This window comes from Oryctolagus cuniculus, chromosome 3 (genome assembly GCF_964237555.1).
Source record: "Oryctolagus cuniculus chromosome 3, mOryCun1.1, whole genome shotgun sequence".
NCBI classification, from domain to species: domain Eukaryota; kingdom Metazoa; phylum Chordata; class Mammalia; order Lagomorpha; family Leporidae; genus Oryctolagus; species Oryctolagus cuniculus.
The window spans coordinates 124,235,683-124,259,070 of NC_091434.1; the positions used below are offsets into that span (position 1 = coordinate 124,235,683).

Below are 23,388 nucleotides of genomic sequence, written 5' to 3' on the forward strand. Positions count from 1 at the left end.
ACTTAAAAGGCAGAGTGATGGAAGGAGAGAGAGAGAAAGAGAGAGAGAGAGAGAGAAATCTTGCATCTGTTGGTTTACTCATTAAACACCTGCAATTGCCATGGTTGGGCCTGTCCAAAGATCGGTGTAGAAACTGAGTCTAGGTTTCCCATGTGGGCGGCAGGACTTGATCCATGGCCTGCTGTTTCCCAGGAACACCAGTAAAAATCTGGGTTAGAGGCAGAGTGGGACTCAGTAACAGGGACTTTATTATGCAGCTTAACCCACTGTGCTACAATGCCTGTCCCAAGATTGGGATGTTTTTAATTCAGTAGGAATAGGGTGATTTTCAGAAAGAACAAAATCTAAACAATCAAGAAAATCAAGAAAGTAAAACAAAACACCATTATGGACTGGTTATCAATTTCTTTTAGATATGTAACAGAAAATATTGGGTACAGAAGGTTCTATAAAAACTAAAGATAAAAAGTATGAAGATGAAGAGAAAGAGGACCGACAAGAAAAGGTACAAGAGAAAGGAGAAGAAAAATATGAGATGTGGTGGAGAAGAAAGAGGTAGGAGAAAAATACAGAGGAGAAAATGTAGAATTGGAAATAACTAGTTGGATTCTCTAGAATGAATGCAATATTTTTTCATAGTATGAGAGAGCTGTAAGAATCAGAATGTATTGCATTCTGACTATCACCATATGCAGGTAAAGAAAGATAAGCCTAAGATGAGAAATGAATTTTAAATGGCTTCTTTTTATAAAGATTTATTTCATCTATTTGAAAGGCAGAGTTACAGAGAGAGAGAGAGAGAGAGAGAGAGAGAGGAGAGACCGAGAAAGAGAGAGACCTTTCCTTCTCTGATTCGCTCCCAACATGGCCTCTAGTGGCTGGAGCTGGGCCAGGCTAAAGCCAGGAACCAGGACCTTCATCCAAGTCTCCCATGTCGGTGCAGGGGCCCACGGGCTTATGCCATCTTCTGCTGCCCTCCCAGGCACATCAGCAGAGGGCTGGATACGTGTTTCCCTTCTTATAAATGTCCTCCCATTTTTCTACTTAACAGGGTTGCATATGTGCCCTCCTTATACTTCCTCCTTATTGTTTAAAAGAGCTCCCTGGGAAAATTTCACTACAAGAAACAGTTACTTATTTACTTTAAATGTCAGTGTTACAGAGAGAAAGGGAGAGACACATAGAGAGATATAGCGAATGTCTGTTGGTTCAGCCCCAGATGTCTGCAAATGCCAAGGGTGGACCAGGCAAAAGCCAGGACAAAGGAGCCTCATCCAGGTTTCCCATATGTATGACAAGTACCCAGACACTTTGTCCATTTTCTGTTATTTCCCAGGCTAATTAATAGGGATCTGAATAAGAAGTGGAGCATCCAGGACGTGAACCAGTACCCATATGGAGTTCCAATATCACAGGTGGGTAAATCTGCCCCAACACCAGCCCTTGGCAAGTGTGTTTTAATTGCTGTGGATTGCAGTATTATTTCAGAATTTTATGAGTTATTTTACCATCATGACAAAATTGTTGTGCATCTCAAATTCTGCTAGGCTAAAATTTTTAAAAAATGAATTCAAATATATTAGTAAATTAGGACACGAATTCAATGCCTAAACAAGAAATGAGAAGCCTACTGAGTAATGGACATTGATGCCTAATTTTCTTGCTTTGTATCAAGCCATAAGGCCATATCATTTTGCCTTAACTATATAAATACATAGTAAAATTAATTTGTAAAGAGAAGGGATTAACAATGATCTAAAACTCAAAGAACTCAAGATGCTTTTCTGGATTTTCTCCTTTCCTTACAATAATGTTTTCTCTCTTGTACAGGTAAGAAAGCTGAATGATGGGGCAGGCATTGTGGTTCAGTGGATTATGGAATCCAGTCCCACCCTTTGCACACACTGGAGGCAGTAGATTTCTTTCTCTCTCTCTCTCTCTTCATCTGCCTTCCAAATGAATTAAATAAGCATTTTTTAAAAGCTTAAGGAGAACAAGATGAAGCAACAAATCCATGTTAGTTGCCCTGATTTGATCATAGTAAAATGTAAACGAGTCAAACAACATCATGTACCTTATAAATGTGCAATTTTGTAACCATTTGTAACCATTGAAAATAAAATAAAATAATCTGGGGTGGTCTAGCACTGAAGCCACTGGTTGTGATACCACATTCTGTATGTAAGCACCTGGGTTTGAATCTTGACTCGTTTGTTCTTGATTCTAGCTTCCTGCTAATGTCTGTCTTGGGAGACAGCAGATGATGGCTCAAGTAGTTGGATCCCTGATACTCATGTGGGAGACCTCAGTTGAATTCTTGTCTTCTGGCGTTAGGCTGGTCCAGCACAGGCTGTTGCAGCATAGAAGAAGAGAGCTTTGTCTGTCTATCTTTCTGCCTCCCAAATGACATAAAATAATTAATTTTAAAACATTAAAAAATAAAATAGGAAACCATTAATTCATGTTTATATCTACCAAATACCAAAGCAGATATTTTTTCTTCGATAAATGCTGCCTGGTGTAACACTAAATAGCACATCAGTAATACAAACACTATTTATCAAAATGTACTCACGATGGCACAAAAACTAGAACAACATTTCTTATTCTTGTTTTCAAAGAAGCTTTTTGCTTTTTACTTAGGTCAGTAAATCCTCTATAATTTGGACATTATGACTATATGGTAGGCTAACATTGCTATGAAATTTTAATTTTTTATAGCTGACATTTTATTTTCAACTTGTCAATTTTACCACGCCATTAGCAGTGCTGGTACTCTTTTTTAACATTTTTTTTAAAAGCCTTTAGTTTCAGGCAATCCAGAATAACATATCTATCAGGCAATTGTGGAGGGAATAAAACCCGAGACACGAACACATTTCTGTTCTGGCAAAGAAAAATTCCCCAATAAATCAGATGTGCTGACATTCTCTTCATTAATGTGAAATTACAGGCTGAAAGTTGCATCTTTTCCTGTTCCTGATGTATTTGGAGATATTTCTTCACTAAAGGCAGAAGTCTGAGCTAGCAGCTGTTTTGTTTCCCATCTCTCATCACAACATTGAGGATGTCTTGGTGCAAAAAGTCATCAGCTGCATCCACGTGCACAGTCAGGCTCAGTTCAGCAGGTGCGAAGGTTAGGTAACAGAACAGCAGTGTCTCTCTCTACAGAGACTTGAAAACCAAAACCACAGCATGAAACAATGATACTGTTGAACTGTTTTTTAGCCAACAGTGTGAAAAACAATGGGAAAAAGCCTTGGGCTTATGTTTAACAACTTATTCTACCAACCATGGGCTAGAGTATCTTGGAACTAATGAGACACTGTTTCCACATCTTTATAATGGGAATATATATGCTTAGAATGAAGTGCAGCTTACACTGAAGTTTTATAAACTTGGATTTTCTAGGAATATTAGATTTATTATTAAGAATAGCTTTATAATCTATGTCACTGATGGATGGGTGTATATATATATATATATATATATATCTCCTTTTTAAAAAGCTTATTTATTTGAAAGGAAGCACAAGAGAGAGAGAGACAGACCAACAGACACACACATACATATACATACAGGGAGAGAGAGAGAAATTGATATGTCTGTCCGCTGTTTTGCTGTTTCTCTCCCCAGATGCCTGCTGGACCAGACTGAAGTCAGGAGCTGGGAACTCAGTCAAGGTTTCCCATATTGGTGACAGGAAACCAAGAAACTGATCCATCATCCTCTGCCTCCCAGGGTGTACCCTAGCAGTCTTAACCTGGGGCACCACAGATGCCTGCCTTTGCTTGTGTGCTTTACTGGGAAACATTTTATATGTAGAAGACTTTCATTCTGACTTCACTTAGTAATAGATAAATTGGAACATAGAGTTATTTCCCTTTTTTCAATTTTTAAAATTTATTTACTCATGTATTTGATATGCAGGGTGGCAGAGAGATGAAGACACACACAAAGTGCAGGTACACACTCACACACACACACACACACACATATATATATATAAACAAATTGTACATATTTGTGGGATGTCAGATGGTAGGTTTTCTCAAGGATTTATAATATACTGTATTTTGATAGCTTATGAAAATCTTTATTAAGTACCACCTGGCTATCTATAGATGCTCACAGGTCAAATGATTCACAAACAACACATTAATTCAGGTACCTGTCCAGTAAATGCATTCATTTTCAGATTCTAAGTCCTTCTCACAACCACAATTACTATGATATTTTGAAACTAAACCCTACTTAATTTTAAAGGACCTTAATTTAATGTATTCTATAAAATAATGTGATATGTATCTTGATTAATTTGGCTTATACTATTAATAACAAACATTAAAATACTAAGTAACTTGCTTTTTAAAACCATATGTAAAACAGCTATGCTTCATTTGAGCTACAGTTTTGTATGTTCAAATTTTGTTTTTATTTTATTTTATTGTTTACATTTTAAAATTTTTATTAATATAGAGAGAACAGATTTTTAGATGCAATCCTTACATAATGATATTTCTCTCCTCCATTCTTCCTCCTTTCTTACTTTCTTTTTTTAATTTTAATTTTTGTGATAACTTTTTTTTATTTATTTACTTATTTTGAAAGTCAGTGTTACTGAAAAAGAAGGAGAGAAAAAGAAAGATCTTTCATCCATTGGTTCACTCCCCACATGGCTATCATGGCCAGTACTGGGCCAGGCAAAAAGTCAGGAGCCAGAAACTTCATCCAAGTCTCCCAGATGGATTCAGGGGCCCAAGGACTCGGACCATCTTCTACTGCTTTCCCAGGCACAGCAGCATGGAGCTGGGTTGGAAGTGGAGCATCCAGGACATGAACCCCAGCACAGATGGAAGGAATGTCAGCATCTCAGGTGGCAGCTTTATTTGCTATGCCACAACACCAGTCCCCAATAAAATACTTTCATCTTACTTTATAAACACAGGGCACCATAATAGACACCAAAAACAGAGCTAAAAGAGAAAGGATGGGCTGCTGCTCTGGCACAGCAAGTTAAGCTGCCGATTGCAACATGGACATACCATTTGGGTGCCGGTTCCATTTCTGGCTGCTACACTTCCAATCTTGCTAATGGCCTCTCTGCTAAAAGTCAATTTTCTCCATATCTTGGTTCCTTTCATAAATATTTACATGTATTAAAGTTCAAATTTTGTTTTATTTAGTTATGTTGAGTTTATACAAATGGATAATTTGTGTGTCCAACAGCACATTGAACACTTCTCACACTGAACATATCTATCACGCCAAGCTCTTCAAAAGTGTCCTTTTCTGAACAATTTTCCATTCCCTCAGCTGCAGGAAATCACTGACTGGTTTCTTTCCTTTAATTTATATATATTATATTTTAGTATATACATGCATTTAAATTTAAAATTTAAATCTGAAATTTCCAGAAGAAAACCCAGGAAATAAAAAGAAATGTGACCTTGAGCTAACCAAAGAGTTGTTAGATACCATATCATAGGAACAGTCATTAAAAGTAAACATGCATTTAGTTGGAAAGGCAGAAAGAGAGAGAGAGAGAGAGAGAGAGAGAGCTGGATGGATGGATAGAAAAATATCAGCTGATTCACTCCCCAAATATTTGTTAAGTGTTGAGGCTTTGCAAGGAGTCCTGAATTTAATCCAAGTCTCCTACATGCATGGCAGAGATCCAAGTACTTAAGCCATCACTTGTGTGCTCCCCGTCTTCCAGGGTACATCCTAGCAGAAGTCAGAATCAGAACTGGAGCCAGCAGTCAAACCCAGGCACTCTGCTATGAGATGTGGGTTTTCCATGTACATATCAGTACTTCACATGCTGTGCTAAACTTTGGACACTCTCTCTAACTCACTGTGCCAAACTCTCACCACTCTTCTAACTTTGCTTTTCTGAAATGTAATATAAATAGAATCATACAATATGTAGTCTTTTGGGTCTTGGTTCTTTCAATTCAAAAAAGACATTTAAGAGACATGCACATTTTTCACCCATCAATAGTTTGTTCCTTTTCCTAGGAGTGGTATTTTAATGTATGGATGTACCACAGATTGTTTATGCATTCGTGAGTTGAAAGACATCTGGGTTGTTTCCAGTTTGGGGCAATATGAATAAAGCTGCCATAAACATTCGCACATATTTTTATGTGAACACAAAATATCATTTCTCTTGGGTAGAAATCTAGAAGTGGGATTTCTAGATCATATGGAAGGAATATGCCTAGCTTAATCAAAAACAGTCAACTTTTTAAGAGGTAGCTATATATTATTTTATACTCATAGTAGTAATGATTACTCCAATTTGCCATGCTTATTTTTAATGACTGTTCCTTCGATATGGTATCTAACAACTCTTTGGTTAGCCCAAGGTCACATTTTTTTTTTATTTCCTGGGTTTTCTTCTGGAAGTTTCAGATTCAATTTTTTTTATACATCTTTTGTACTTTTATTGAGCAAAATTCATTTTTATTACACTGACCAAAAAGCATTTGCACTGATGTAACTTCTCTGTAAGTTAACATTTTCTTAATCATAGGAGCCTTATTTGGGTCTAAATTCAAACAACTCAACCATAAAAAAAAAGACATATTTGATAAGATCAGGGAATATTTATATGAAATGCATATTAAATGATACAATGAAATTATTGAGCAATTATAGAACTGGCCCTAAAAAGCCTGTAAAGCTGTCTCCTACTGAGACTAGCCTGAAGAGCATCTGGACAGACCCACCAGGTCAATTTAGACGTGAGTGATACACACACAGGCTCTGTTTCCTGCAGCTGCCTTGTGTACCCTTTGTTCTTTATCTATATATTCTGTATCTTTTCCCAGAAATGTCCTTAGAATTCATCAGTGGTCTTTTCTGTAGCCTGTTTTCAGAGGCAGCACTCTGTCTCTGAAGATGTTTGCAACCAATCATGTTCTTTTTTTTGTTTTTATTTGAATTTATGTCAGTTTATTTTTTTTTACATTTCTTTTTTTTTAACTTTTATTTAATGAATATAAATTTCCAAAGTACGACTTATGGATTACAATGGCTTCCCCCCCATACCGTCCCTCCCACCCACAACCCTCCCCTTTCCCACTCCCTCTCCCCTTCCATTCACATCAAGATTCATTTTCAATTATCTTAATATACAGATCAGCTTAGTATACATTAAGTAAGGATTTCAACAGTTTGCTCCCACACAGAAACATAAAGTGAAAAATAATAGATGATTTTTTTTAAATGATGATGAAATCAGAGCAGACCTATTGTCATGTTTAATCCCAGTGAGAGTCAAGTTGGTCAGCCATGTCACACATCTTTTTACCTGTTCTTTGGATGTTTCTGGTATTCGTCTGAGAAATGTCTATTCTGATCACTTGTTCAATTTTAAATTGGATTGTCTTTTCACTATTGAGTTAAAATAGTTTAGAATACATTCTAGAGGGAAATCCCTTATGAGAGACATTATTTCCACATTTTGTTCCATTGTAGCTTACATTTTCACTTCATTCATGTGTCCATTGAAATACCCGAGTTCTTAATTTTGGTGATGTCTATTTTGTCTATTTTTTTTTTTTTTTTGGACAGGCAGAGTGGACAGTGAGAGAGAGAGACAGAGAGAAAGGTCTTCCTTTGCCGTTGGTTCACCCTCCAATGGCCGCTACGGCCGGCGCACCGCGCTGATCCGATGGCAAGAGCCAGGTGCTTCTCCTGGTCTCCCATGTGGGTGCAGGGCCCAAGCACTTGGGCCATCCTCCACTGCACTCCTGGGCCACAGCAGAGAGCTGGCCTGGAAGAGGGGCAACCGGGACAGAATCCGGCGCCCCGACCGGGTCTAGAACCCGGTGTGCCGGCGCCGCAAGACGGAAGATTAGCCTAGTGAGCCGCGGCGCCGGCCTGTCTATTTTTTTCTTTAGTTGATGTGCTTAATGTCTAACATTTAAGAGACAGTCACTAACCCTTATTATGAACAGTTTTTACTAATATGTGCTTTATAGTTATAGATTTTGTATTTAGGACTTGGATCTATTTTGAGTTAATTTGGGGATATGATGTAAGGTAAACATGCAACCTCATTCTTTCCATGTTTATATCTAGTTGTTCCAGTATCATTTGTCAAAGTTATTATTCAATCCATCATTGAATTATCCTGGCACTTTGCTGAAAATCAAGTAGCTATACAATTATGAGGATTTATTCCTTTTTAAAAAATTCTTTATTCATTTTATGTATTTCAAAAGTTGGGGATGGATAGAGGGAGTGAGGGGAGAGAAGAGGAGGGATGAAGAGAGGAGAGGAGTAAATGAATGTACTCCAGTCTCTGGTTCACTTCCCAATAGCCACAATATAAAACTGCAAAACATGTCTAATAACTTTCGAAGACTAGGGAAATCAAGTGTTTGGGTTGTCCACATTGAATAGCAAATTGCATGAGTTTGAGTCTCCACTCTGCCCCTGATTCCTGGGAAGCTGGTGGTGGCAGCTCAAAGAGTTGCGTCCCTGCAACCCATATGGGAGACCTGTATTGACTTCTTAGTTCCTGGCTCCAGCCTGTTTGTATTATTTTAATGTTTAACACAATCATAAATGAAATTATTTCATTGAATTCACTTTAATTAGATATTTTTCAATATATATGGTTACTATTAACTTTTTCTATATTTATTTTGTAGCCTACAAATTTACTAAACTAATTATTAGTCTAATAGTTTTTAGAGTATTTCATAAGATTTAGGTCTTTGATCCATTTTGAGTGGACTTTAGTGTAAGGTGTAAGGTAGGGTTCTAATTTCATAACTTCTGCAGGTGGAGCTTCAGTATCCCAAACACCACTTGTTATTTTGTCCTTGATCCAGGGATTGTTGTTTGCTCCATTATCGAAAATAAGTTGGTTGGAGATGTATGGATTGATTTCTGGAGCTTCTATTCTGTTCCATTGGTCTATCCATCTGTTTTTGTGCCAGTACAAGACTGTGTGGATTACAAATGCCCTATAGTATATTTTGAAATCTGGTATTGTGATATCGTCAGCTTTGTTTTTGTTGTATAAGATTGCTTTAGCTATTCAGGATACCTGATGCTTCCATATGAGTTTTAGCATCATTTTTTAAAAAATATGGAGATGAACAGTTCAGCACATGCTCACTTGGAATTACCCCTAATGGTAGAGCTAGAAAAGTGCCAGGGATTTCCAATTCAATCCCATCAAGGTGGCATGTACCAATGCCATCTTACTTGTTAAAGTGAACAGTTTAAGTTCATAATTGATCAAAAAGATAGGATTAAGTGTCAAAGGGATTGCATAAATAAGACCAGTGTCTACAAGTAATGATTAATGGAATTTAAAAGGAGAAAATGATGCAACATGGGAAGTGGGATACACTGCAGACTCATAGAATGGCAAAAGCCCTGAATAGCACTCTGGCCTCAGAATCATCCCTGAAGGCATTCGGATCTGACTAAAAAACTCATGAGAGTTTTGCAGGCATGGAAAGCCAAGACACTGTTGCAAAAAAAAAAAAATGACCTAAATGAAAGATCTCTGTGAGTGAGATCCCAGTGGAAAGAACAGGCCATCAAAGAAGGCAGTACCTTTCTCTGAAGGGAAGAGAGAACTTCCACATTGAATATGGCGAATATGGCCGTGACTAAATAATATCAGAGTTGTTGAACTCAGGAGGTTTATATGGCCTTGGCAGCTCATGACATGAGCCTCACGTGATTACTGATGTCATAAATAAGAGTGTCAGTTGTTAAATCAACAACAGGAGTCACTGTGCACCTGCTCCCCAAGTAGAACCTCTGCCCTTAGTGTGTTGTACTATGAGAATTAATGGTGAAACCACTACTCAAACAGTGCTCTATATTTTGTGTGTCTTTGTGGGTGCAGCCTGTTGAAATCTTTACTAAGTATATACCAAGTTGATCTTCTGTATATAAAGATAATTGAAAATGACTCTTGATGAAGAATGGGATGGGAGAGGGAATGGGAGATGGGATGGTTGTGGGTGGGAGGGAGTTTATGGGGGAAAAGCTGCTATAATTCAAAAGTTGTACTTTGGAAATTTATATTTATTAAATAAAAGTTGAAAAGAAAAAAAATTGAAAAAATAAAAATATGCAGAGACCATTATTGGTATTTTGATCTGGATTCCATTTTGATGATGATTCTTCTAATCAATGAACTTGGAAAATTTTTCCATTTTTTAATGTCTTCTATTTCTTTCTTTAGTATTTTATAATTTTCATTGTAGAGGTCTTGCCATCCTTTGTTAAAATTTTTCCAATATAGTTGATTCTTTATGGAGCATTGTGAATGGGACAGATAAATGTTCTTTCTCAGCCATGATGTTGCCTGTGTATACAAAAGCTATTGATTTTTCTGTGTTGATTTTATATCCTGCTACTTTACCAAACTCTTTTATGAGTTCCAATAGTCTCTCTGTGGATTTGTTTGGATCACCTAGATATAGGATCATGTCATTTGCAAATAGGCACAGTTTGATTTGCTCCTTTCCAATTTGCATTACATGATTTCTTTTTCTTGCCTAATGGCTCTGGCTAAAACTTCCAGAAATATATTAAATAGTAATGGTGAGATTGGGCTTCCTCATCTGGTACTGGATCTTAGGACGAATGCTTCCAGCTTTTCCCCATTCTCCAGCTGTGGGTTTGTCATATATTGCCTTGATTGTATTGAGTAATATTCCTTCAATACCCAATTTGCTGAAGGTTTTCATCATGAAAGGATGTTATATTTTATCAAATTTTTCTCTGTATCTATTGAGATAAGCATATGGTTTATGTTCTTCAGTTTGTTAATGTGTTTTATCACATTGATTAATTTGTCAGTGTTGAAATATTCCTGCATATCAGGGATAAATCTTATTGGTCCTGGTTAATGTTCATTCTGATGTGTTTTTGGATTCAATTAGATGATATTTTGTTGAGGATGTTTGCATCTTTCTTCTTCAGGGATATTTGTGTACAGTTATCTATTGCATCTTTTCAGATTCAGGTGTTAATGTGAGACACGCTTCATAGAAGGAATTTGGGAGGAATGCCTTCCTTTCAATTGTTTTGAATAGCTGGAGAATAATTGAAATTAATTCTTCTTTAAATGTCTTGTAGAAATAAGCAGTGAAGCTATCTAGTCCTGGAATTTTCTTTGTTGGGAAGTTCTTTATAACTGATTCAATTTCTGTTTTGGTTATCAGTCTGTTTAGGTTTTCTATATCTTGCTGACCCAGTTTTGGTAGATTGTGTGTTTCTAGGACTCTATCCATTGTTTATAAGTTTCCAATCTGTTGGCATACAATTCATTGTAATAATTTCAGATAATTCTTTTCATTTCTTTGATATCTGTTGTTATATTTCCTTTTTTATATGTGAATTTTATTGATTTAGGCATTTTCCCTATTTTTGGTGAGCTGAACCAATATGTCTTAATTCTGTTATTCAAAAAACCAGCTCTTTATTTCACTGATTTTTGTATTGATTTTTTTATTTCAATTTTGTTTATTTCTTCTCTAATTTTAATTATTTCTTTCTTTCTACTTATTTTGGCTTTCATTTGTTGTTTGTCTAGGTCTTTGTTATGCATTGATATCTCATTTATTTAGTACCTTTCCAATTTCTTTGTGTAGGTACTGATTGCTATAAATTTCCCTCTTAACACTGCTTTTGCTGTATCCCATAAATTTTGATATGATGTATTATCATCTTCAATTGTTTCCAGAATTTTGTTGATATCTCTTCTGATTTCTTCTGTGACCCACTGTCATTCAAGAGAGTGTTGTTCAGGCTCCATGTGTTTGCATATTTCTAGAGATTCTTGAGTTGCTGATTTACATCTTCATTCCATTGTGATAAGTGAAGATATGTTGTATGATTTTGATTTTTCTGAATTTGCTGAGACTTGCTTTACAGCCTAACATACGGTCTATCCTAGAGAAAGTCCCATTCACTGATGAGAAGAATGTGTATTCTTTATATATATATATATATATTGACAGGCAGAGTGCACAGTGAGAGAGAGAGACAGAGAGAAAGGTCTTCCTTTGCCATTGGTTCACCCTCCAATGGCTTGCCGCCAATGGCAGGAGCCAGGTACTTATCCTGGTCTCCCATGGGGTACAGGGCCCACGCACTTGGGCCATCCTCCACTGCACTCCCAGGCCACAGCAGAGAGCTGGCCTTGAAGAGGGGCAACCCGGACAGAATCTGGTGCCCTGACCGGGACTAGAACCCGGTATGCCTGTGCCACAAGGCGGAGGATTAGCCTAGTGAGCCGCGGTGCTGGCCAGAATGTGTATTCTACCACTGTATGGCAAAAGGTTCTGTAGATATCCATTAGGTCCAATCGGTTTATAGTGTCAATTAACTCTGTTGTTCCCTTGCTGATTTTCTGTCTGATTGATCTGCCTATTGTTGAAAATGGGTATTTAAGTCCTCCACTATTATTATATTGTAATCTATGTCTCCTTTTAGACCCATTAACATTTCTTTTAAATAGCCAGGCATCCTGTAGTTGGGTGTATATGCATTTATTATAGTCACGGCTTCCTGTTAAATGGATCTTTTAATCATTACATAGTACCCTTCTTTGTCTCTTTTAAAAGTTTTTATGTTAATATCTATTTTGTCTGACATTAGAATAACTACACCAGCTGTTTCTGGTTTCTTTTAGCATAGAATATCATTTTCCAGACTTTCACTTTCAGTGTGCATGTATCTTTGTTGGTGAGATGTGTTTCTTGTAGGCAGCAAATAGAAGGTCTTGCTTTTTAATCCATTCATCCAGTCTGTATCTTTTAGCTGGAGAGCTGAGGCCATTTACATTCAAGGTGACTATTGATAAGTAACAATTTGGCCCTGCTGTTTTTCCACAAATACTCCTATTATTTACTTTGTGTTTCTTTTGTATTTCTACTGAGGGATTTTATGCCTTCTCATTCTTTCATAGTGATAACAATCTTTCTGTGTTTCTGTGTATAGCACATCCTTAAGCATCTTTTGTGAGACTGGACAAGTGGCAACAAATTCTTTCAGTTTCTGTTATGGAAGGTCATTATTTCACCTTCATTCATAAATGAGAGCTTTGCAGGATATAGTAATCTAGTTTGACAGTTTTTTTTTTTTCTTTTAAGCTTGGACTGTATCTCACCAATGCCTTCTAGCCTATAGGGTTTTTGATGAGAAGTTTGATATTGAGTCTAATTGGAGATACTCTGAAAGTAAACTGGCATTTCTTTAGTGCACATTTTAGAATCTTTTCTTTTTGTTTTATTTTGGAAAGTTTGACTACAATGTGTCATCAGTTGTTATTGTTTTTAATCTTAAAGTGGTGTTTCAGTCTAATACTTTCTCTGCAACTATGAAGATAATAATTTTATTTTGTTTTATTGATAAAGAGTTTCATGTTAATTTATTCTAGGTGTTCAGCTAATCTTGTGTTTGTGGGATAAGTTTCACTTTATTATTATTTATAATGTAGTTTATACATTTCTGTTTTTGATTTGCTAGGGTATTGTTGAGGATTTTTTGCAAATATAGTGTTTAACATTTTTATATCATTGTCAAGGGGCATAGAACTTTTATTGAATACTATCATTTATTGATTGGTAGAATTGCCTTTTGATATTTCATCAAAATCAGTTCATTATACTGGTGTGATTTATTTTAACAGATTCTTTATTCTGTCCCTCCATTCTGTTTGTCTTTTGCTGCTACCACAGTTTCCATTAATATTATAGTACATATATATACTATATATATATAGTATTGATTTATTTTGATTGATTTGTCTATTCCAGTTCCTTAATTTGTCCATGTAAATTTGATAGTAATATTGTTCATATGTAGAAAGAGGTCCTCTGAAAATTTCATTGGGATTGCATTCAATCTTCGTGTTCAGTTAGGGACATGACATTTTCATAATAATGAATCTTCAAATTTATGGATATTGTATATTTCTCAACTTATGTAATAAAATTTCTTCCATTAATATTGTATGATTGTAAACATATGGAGCTTTTACAAATTTTGTTACATTTTCATGTGATGTCTACAAATTTACTAATATTTGAATTATTGGTGGGGTATTCTTCAGGAATTTCTTTTGTGTTTTTTAAAGATTTATTTTATTTATTTATTTGGAAGTCAGAGTTACACAGAGAGAGAAGGAGAGGCAGAGAGAGAAAGAAAGAGGTCTTCCATCTGCTGGTTCATACCCCAATTGACTACAATGGCTGGAGCTATGTCAATCAGAAACCAGGAACCAGGAGATTCTTCAGGCCTCCCACAGGGGTGCAGAGGACCAAGGAATTGGACCATCTTCTACTCTTTTCTCAGGCCACAGCAGAGAGCTTGATTGGAAGTGGAGCAGCCAGGTCTTGTATCAGCACCCATATGGGATACCGGCACTACAGGCGCGGCTTTACCCACTTAGCCACAGTGCTTGTCAACCCTTGTTTTGATACGATATTAATATCAGCCTCATAAAATTATATTGACAGTGCTTTATTACCTTTTTATTTTTGAAACAGAGGGTATAGAATTATTTACCTTTAAAAGGAACGATGAAATTCATTAGTGAATCATCTGGTCTTGGACTTCTCTTTTGGGGAAGATTTTAAACCATAAATTCAGCTTCTTTAAAAGACATAGAACTATTTAGACTGTTTCTTTGCATGAATTTTAGCAGTATGACTATCATAAAAATGATTGATTTCATAAAGCTTATTGAATTTATGGGATTAGATTGTTAAATTACTGTATTAAATGTCTCCAAAATATGTGATAATATCACCTCTTTATTGTAGATACTGTTAATTTGCAGTTTCTGTCTCAAATGTTAGCAAGTTTTGCTATTGGCTTTGAAGTTTGCTGATTTTTTCAAAAAACTATTTTGAGGAGAGAGAGAGAGAGAGAGAGAGAGAGAGAGAGAATGTGCCATCCATTGGTTCATTCCCCAGATGCCCCTGAAGCAGTCATAGCTGAGCCACAACTGAAGTCAGCTGTGAAGAACTCCATCTAAGTCTCACATGTAGGTGGCAGGAACCCAAGTGCTTGGGCCATAATCACCTTCTCAGATGCATTAAGAGGAAGATAAGGCAGAAGCAGACTATACAGGACTGTAAGCATCACCCCAAAGTGGATGTGGGCATCCCAAGGTAACTAAGCCTGCTGTGCCACAACACTTATTCCCATCTTTATGATTTTTATCTGCTGATTGATTTGGACTTATTTTGCAGTCTTTGTTCTAGTTTCACTGAAATGGAAGCTTTAATTAATACTATAATCTTTTTCCAATGTTGATATTTAGCACTATATATTTCTCGCCCCTCACCACTTTGAGTATCCTTGAAATCTTGATATATTGTAATTTTATTGCACTCATTTCAAATGCTTTTAGTTTCCCTTGAGTCTGCTTCTTCATTGAAGGGGTCATGTAGAAGTATGTTATCTAATATCCAAAGAGTAGATTGTTCAGATATCTTTCTGCTATTGATTTCTAGTTTAACTCTGTGTTGGTGTAAGAACAATGCTTTGTATGACTGCCATTGTTTGAACTTTACTTGAGATTTATTTTATAGCCAAGAGTTTAACCTTTCTTAATAATCATTCCACACGCCCTTGAGAATAATGTGCCTACCACTAGTATTGGGTGAGTTTTCTATGAATGTCACACTTGTTTTGTTGTTTGATGGTATTGTACATTTTGATGGTATTGTACATTTCTCCCACATATATTATTGTCCATTTACATACTCATCATTTTCTGAGACAGTGTTGTTAAAATTAAAACTATAGAAATCTTAAAATAAAATTATTTCTATTTGTCCTTTATATATCAATAATCCTTTCCACATACATTTTAATCACTTTGCATAGGTGCATGCATATTTAAGAATATTTTCACGGAATTGACAACCATGATATTACATAATTCTCTGTTACCAAGATGGTTCATTAGTCTGAAGTCTGCTGTCTAGTAGCTATTAATGTAGCTATTTAAGCTTTCTTCCAGTTAATGTTTGCCTAATAAATAACTTATAATTGGTTCTTACATTTTAACCCAATCTTTAAGTATCTTTTGGTGAAATTACACTATGTTTTATGTTATTATTTGTAGTACTAAAATATATTCTATTATCTTCTTAGTTGCTCTACTTCCCATCTATGCTTGTTTCTTAACTATCTTTTTTTTTTCCTTTCTTTTGTGCTTATTGAGAATTTTTTCTGGACTACTTGTTTTACTTTCTATTGAATTTGCCTGTTTTATACATTACTTTTATGTGTTCTCTTATGACATGAATTTTAAAATTATGTTCAATGTAACCAAAGTAGAATTTTTCAACAGTATACTCCCATATTTTGTCCTGTAATTTGTGCTGTTACTAGGGTATCATCTATATTATATCTACTAAAGATAGCTAGTATGTAGTTTCTATTTTTTTAGACAATTGCATTTAGAGAACTTTAAAATAAAAAAAAAGGATAATTATGTTAATATACCATTATTTTTAAAGATTGATTCTAATTATTTGAAAGACAGAGTTACAGAAAGTGGTACAGACAGAGAGAAAGAGAGAAAGAGAGAGAAAGAGAGAGAAAGAGAGAGAAAGAGAGAGAAAGAGAGAGAGAGAGAGAGAGAGAGAGATCTTCTATCCACTGGTTCACTCCCCAAATGGCTGAAACAGCTGAAGCTAAGCCAATCTGAATCCAGGAAGCAGGAGCTTCTTCCAGGTCTCCCATGGAGACATTCTAACTTTCAGGTTTTCCCTGTATTTTGCCCCTCAAAAAAGTAGCACTCATCCTTCTGTCCACTGTATTCTACTATTAGTGAGACCAAACTCCTATAAGGTAAAGTCAGAACTCAGCCTCTCATCTGTCTCCCTTAGCCCAAAGTATTCACACCTATCCCTTATCAAAAGGAGTTCACTAAGTTTCGGAGTGGTACAATTGTCAAAATTTCTCACCACCAGACTCAAATAGACATTTGCTTCTCCAATAGATAAAACCCTGTTGGCGAGCATTGTCTGTTTAGGGGAAATCCAGGTCCAGGTTGTGAAATTCCAGGTCTTGGGTAGAAGGTAAGTACCACTTACATGTAAGCCCCAGACCAACTGAAGACCACCTGGCCATCATAATTTCCCTAAAGAACACAGCATCTCTGATCAATCAAAGGAAGGTCACAGGCACCACTGACCAACCAGAATCTTGGACCTGAGCTGAACAATTGGACAGACATCACTTAGCTCCAGCCTCAATCTGTAAAACCTTCACTCTTAATTCTTCAGGGAGCCTGGGAATTAATCAATAGGGACCATGCATCTGGCTCTGTGCTTTGCAATAAACAGCTACTTTATTCAACCACCCTGATGTCAATGATTGGCTTTCTGTGCATCGGGTGAGTGGATACATGTTTTAGGGTACTATAGCAGAACCCCCATAGTTGGGGTATTGTACAGCAGCATTAGGTGTATGTAAGTCTTATTCACTTACTCACCATTGCAATGAGGGTGCAGTTTCCATTGTTTTGGGTAGACAGTAGTGTTAAGCATATGTTGTGACCCTGGATCTCCTTGGCAGACATTTCTTCATCCCCTGCCCCTTCTGTGGGTGAAATCGTGATCTCAACATGTAGTTACGCTCCTTAGACAGAAGATGTTCTTTTCCTTCTGCTTGCAGATTTCAGTCCTCCACCTGCGTTGCTTCAGCAATGTTTTAGGGACAGCAGTGTCTCTGCTCTTCCACTTCCTAGAAATAGGTTTTTGTTTCATAGTAGTGAAAAAAGAATAATCCAGGCAGAGCTTTCCACCTGTAGATGGATTCCCCTCCCCAAAGCTGCTTAACAAAGACACTTATTCAAGTCTATCCTGATATGATCAACCAGGGGAGTGCATTCAGAAAGAGAGTTCCCAAGGATGTAAAAGTCTTTCAGTCTCTGTGACATCCAAAAGTTCTGTACTATCCTGAAACACAACATCTGGCCTTCATCACACTGTCAAATATTTTGGCAATCTTCTGTAACTAATGTCTGATTGCATCACGTGAGTATTTCCTTATAGCCCTTTCTCTGTGAAGATACCAACTCTCCTTGGAGTTTGGTTCAGTTTGTTGTTTTGTAACCTCAGCTCTTCAATAAATTCAAAATAAGACACAGATTTGATATAGTTTGGCTAATTATTTCTGTAAGGATAATACTCTTACAATTTTCTTCTTCTCCTTAGTTGACACAATCAGAATCTAATGTTTGTGAGCAATGAGAAAATGTCCCAAAGTGAACTTTTCTTTCATTAATCGAAGCAATAGGGAAGCAAATATGACGATAATAATCATGCTAATAAAATTGCACTTGATATTTATTAAACTCTTATCTAATATAATGAAATATGACAAAGTATTTATAGATAGTTTCCATCAAAGTCAGATTTTAAAAGTGGATTCAAATATCTTGTTAAAGAAATAAAGTTGACAAGTAGCTAGTTTGTCCATAGGAAGTTTGTCTTCATAGGAAGTTTAAATGCTAATTCCCCCTTATAACCTGCATGTAGTACTTGTGTCTTTTAAATCTGAAATAGAACATGCTTTGGTGAATGTTCATAAATCTAACAAGGTAATTAATGAAATGCATTTGCACCTTGATTCTAAAAATTTTATTTAAAAGTATTCTTTTATTTCTCCTTGGAATAAATATATCCTCCTTTTTTTAAAGATTTTTTTACTTATATATTTGAGAGGTAGAGTTACAGACAGTGAGAGAAAGAGACAGAGAGAAAGCTCTTCCATCCACTGGTCTGGCTTACTCCCCATATGGCCACAATGGCCGGAGCTGCACCAATCTGAAGACAGGAGCTAGGAGCTTCTTCCTGTTCTCCCATGCAGGTACAGGGGCCCAAGGACTTGGGCCATCTTCTACTGCTTTCCCAGGCCACAGCAGAGAGCTGGATTGGAAGAGGAGCAGCCGGGACTAGAACCAGCGCCCATATGGAATGCCGACGTTGCAGGTGGAAGATTAACATACTGTGCCACGTTGCTAGCCCCCTATATCCTCCCTTTTTAAGGGGTGAGGGGCGCTCCGAGTTACAGAGAAGGAAAGGCAGAGGCAGAGAGAGAGAGAGAGAGAGAGCGAAAAAGAGAGATCTTTCCTCCACTGCTTCAGTCCCCCAATGGCTGAAATGGCCATGGCTGGGACAGGCTGAAGCCAGGATCCAGGAATTTCATCTCAGTCTCCCGTATGGACCCAGGAGACAAATGAGTTGGACCTTCTTCCGCTGCTTTCTCAGGTGCATTTTCTTGGAGCTGGATTAGAAGTGGGGTAGCTGAGACTTGAACCAGAACCCATATGAGATGCTGGTGTTGCAAGTGGTAGCTTTACCCACTATGTCACAGGGCCTACTCCTCCCTCTTCTTTTTTTTTTTTTTCTTAAAAACTTATCAGGATAATTAAAGTTTTTTTCTTTTGGACAGGTAGAGTTATAGACAGTGAGAGAGAGACAGAGAGAAAGGTCATCCTTCCATTAGTTCAACAGAGAGAAAAGTCATCCTTCCATTAGTTCACTCCCCAAATGGCTGCTAGAGCCAGCGCTGTGCATATCCAAAGCCAGGAGCCAGGTGCTTCCTCCTGGTCTCCCATGCAGGTGCAGGGACCAAGCACTTGGACCATCCTCCACTGCCTTCCGGGGCCACAGCAGAGAGCTGGACTGGAAAAGGAGCAACCAGGACTAGAACCAGTACCCATATGGGATGCCGGTACCTAGCCAGAGGATTAACCAAGTGAGCAACAGTGCTGGCCCCAGGATAATTCAAATTTAAGACAGTACTTAATATGAGGGTCTTTAATCCATGCATCTAAAGGGCTGTCAATAAGTTATTAAAAGTCAGCCTTACAAAAAAAAAAGTTGTGTGAATTTAAAAAATGTTGCATCAAAGTAAACTTATCTTTTATTTCTATTTCCTGTATCTTTTAATTTTTATGGCATATGTCATTAATTTGTTTTAAATTTAGTATTGAGTTGACACTCAATGGCCTTGTATCATTAAAATGGACAATATTGCTGCACTTCTTAATACCTCTAGAAACGCCTTTCTGTCATATCTTTCTTTGCTCCTTTTCTAATTTTCTGGTGCTCTTATTTTTATGGCAAGTTAGGATCACATAGTTCTGGAGATTTTTCATTACAACCATGAATTTATTATAACTACTTCTCTGCCTTTTCACTCCATACTATAAATTTTATGATGACAAAATTCATTCCTCCTTATTTTGTGTTTGTTCTATGTATGTAAAGCCACATGTAGTACAATAAAGATTTCTTGCATTAAGGCCACATGTGTTCACATGCTTGCAAGCAGTGTCTCCTTTTAAAACTAATTTAATCAAGGCAAAATGCCGTTATATGTGTTTTCATATTCTTAGTGATAAGAATAAGTCTTGAAATATTGTAGAAGATAAGCATTCAATGTAGAAGTCAGTAACTCACTAAAATTTAATATATAATCCATATATAGATGCTAATTTTAGAGTACATTTTGATTTGAAACATTTTACATTTATAATGTTCATCCACTTCAGTCTTACATTTGAAGTAACCATTTTTCTTCATTTAAATTTGCCTTTCTTTTACACAAATAATCAAGGCGTTTTATATAATTCACCAAACTCTGTATCTTTCAAATAATTAAAAGAATATAAAACACAATTATTGGCCGCCGCCGTGGCTCACTAGGCTAATCCTCCGCCTTGCGGCACCGGCACACCGGGTTCTAGTCCTGGTCGGGGCACCGGATTCTGTCCTGGTTGCCCCTCTTCCAGGCCAGCTCTCTGTTGTGGCCCGGGAGTGCAGTGGAGGATGGCCCAAGTCCTTGGGTCCTGCACCCCATGGGAGACCAGGATAGGTGCCTGGCTCCTGCCATTGGATCAGCGCAGTGCGCTGGCCGTGGCAGCCATTGGAGGGTGAACCAACAGCAAAGGAAGACCTTTCTCTCTGCCTCTCTCTCACTGTCCACTATGCCTGTCAAAAAAATATATATATATATGAATAAATATATTAATCAGAAAAATCAGTCTAATTTTTTCTCAGCATAATGATGATACATCCAATTGAGTGATGTTTTCTGATTGTTTAAAGCCATTGTCAGACATGCAATGACACAACATGGAAGTATGTGCATTGAGTCCTTAAATTAGATCGAAAAGGCAAAGTCTCAATGAAAGCCAATTACTCTCCCTGAGTTTGGCAAGGGAGCACCTTCATTAAAAACATGTGGCAGACAACACAATGAATGAATGGCCAACTCTCAACACTAGAGACTGGATTTTAATATTTTTTCAAGGAAAAATAACTGGAAAAAAAGTGGATTGTCTTTAAGGAAGACCTTCCAAAAAGTGTTCACCTCTGAATAGATTTAAGAGGTGGTGTTGAGTCTTCTAGGGAAGTAGGTTATTTTTTTAAGTCCATTTATTTATTTATCTATTTATTTAAAATACAGAGTTACAGAAAGAGAAGGGAAGACAGAATGAGAGTTAGAGGGAGAGAAAGAGTGGGTGAGAGAGAGAGAGAGGGAGGGAGAGAGAGAGAGAGAGAAGAGAGAGATCGTCCATCTGCTAGTTCATTCCTCATTCCCCAAATGGATGTAATGACCAGGACTGGGCCAGGTGGCAGAAGGGAGCTAAGAACTTCACCTGCCATATCCAGTGTGGGTGCAGGAACCCAAGGGCTTTGGCCACCATCTGCTGCTTTCCCACATGCAATATAAGGAGCTGGATCGTAAGTGGAGAAGCTGGAACTCAAACTTGGGGCTCACATGCGATGCTAGCATCGCAGGCAGGACTTTACCCACTATGCCACAATGCAGGCCATGCCAACTAAAATTTCCATCCAGATAAAAAATTTGAAATTAAGAAAAATTTTCATGATAAATGTTTAGACCTGGAAAGGAACACACATATTCATCTAATCTATAAAACTCACTCAACAGTTAAAGAAACTGACACCCTGAAAAAACATGAATTTAACAAATTTAATTACATTTCTAGGAAATACTTAATTTGACTCTATTGTGTTTCCCTTTACCATATCCCCATTGGTTGTGTAAACTGAATCATGCTCATTTTTGAGCTTGCAATATCTTAATACTACGTTTTTCACATTTAAAAACAAGTAATAAGTAAGTGTTAGGCAGTATTTCAAACATTAAGGGATGCATAAAATCTTTTAAAAACAAGTACATTTTATAATAACTGTGTTTTGCTTTGTTTCAATTTGATATTATTTCCATATAGATTTGTATTAATAGATTAATTTCATTGATGTCATTTTTACATTGTTAAGTAGTATCAAAAAGATGGGCAGGTACAACAGGGGAAAGCTTTTCCAAAGGGTTTCTTACTTTTCTGTGGTATTACAGCAACTTCACATTCTTCAAAAGTCCTTGATAGGGATATCCCAAAAGAAAACTGGGAAGCCATAAGAATCTCTTTGTCTCAAACATACTCCTATTATGAAAGGATGAGTGGATATATTAATAACATAATATGAGATTCATTACAAAGATCAAAAGTGAGGAAAGAAAGCAATATTATCAGGTAAGGAATATAATACATAAAAAGCAACATTGATAAATGTCATGTAAAATAGATATGATACTCACATACCATACATTTATTTAATGTTTCTACATATGAAATAAAACATGTGGTATTTGTCTATCTCTGGGTTATTTTGCTGCACATAGTAATTTCCAATTTCACCCCTTTTGTTGCGAATATCATGATTTAATTTCCTTTTTGGGCCACCTAGGTTGACTCAATATCTGCACTGTAGTGAATAGGGAGTCGATAAACACTGAAAGCCTTCATCTCCTTTAAGTGCTTACTTCAAATGATTTGGATATTTTCTCAGAAGTGGGACATCTGGGGCCTAGGGTAGAGTTACTTTTAGTTTTTTGAGGCGTCTCCATGCTGTTTTCCATAATGGATGAAGTAATTGGTATTTCCACCTACACTGCATTAAGTTTTCTTTTTCTTCACATGCTCACCAACATTTGTTATTCTTTGAGATTTTGATAATAGTCATTATAGCTGGAGCAAGATAACACATTGTGCTTTTGATTTGCATTTCCTGGGTGGCTAGTTATATTGAGCATTTTTCATGTGTTTGTCATCCATTTATATTTTTTTTTCAAAAATGTCTATTCAGATCTTTTGCTCATTTCTTAACTGAATTGTTTGATTTTGTTGCATTTATTATGTTGCTTGTATATTCTGAATATAAATATTTTATCAGATACATAGTTTACAAATATTTTTTTTTCCATTTTGTTCTTACTAGTCAAAATGAGTAACAGATTCACTGCAAACTCCATCAAAATGTCATTATACTTTTC

General features: G+C 36.6%; 1 long non-coding RNA gene across 1 annotated transcript in view; it reads right to left on the reverse strand.

The window, feature by feature from the left end:
* Positions 1 to 22,516, reverse strand: part of LOC138849188 (uncharacterized) — a 45,855-nt gene extending 23,339 nt beyond the window's left edge. The window contains exons 1-2 of the long non-coding RNA XR_011387620.1: positions 22,393 to 22,516; positions 17,507 to 17,757 (exon numbers count right to left, since the gene is read on the reverse strand). This is a non-coding gene — a long non-coding RNA (uncharacterized lncRNA). The remainder of the gene's footprint in view (positions 1 to 17,506; positions 17,758 to 22,392) is intronic.
* Positions 22,517 to 23,388: the final 872 nt, after the last annotated feature.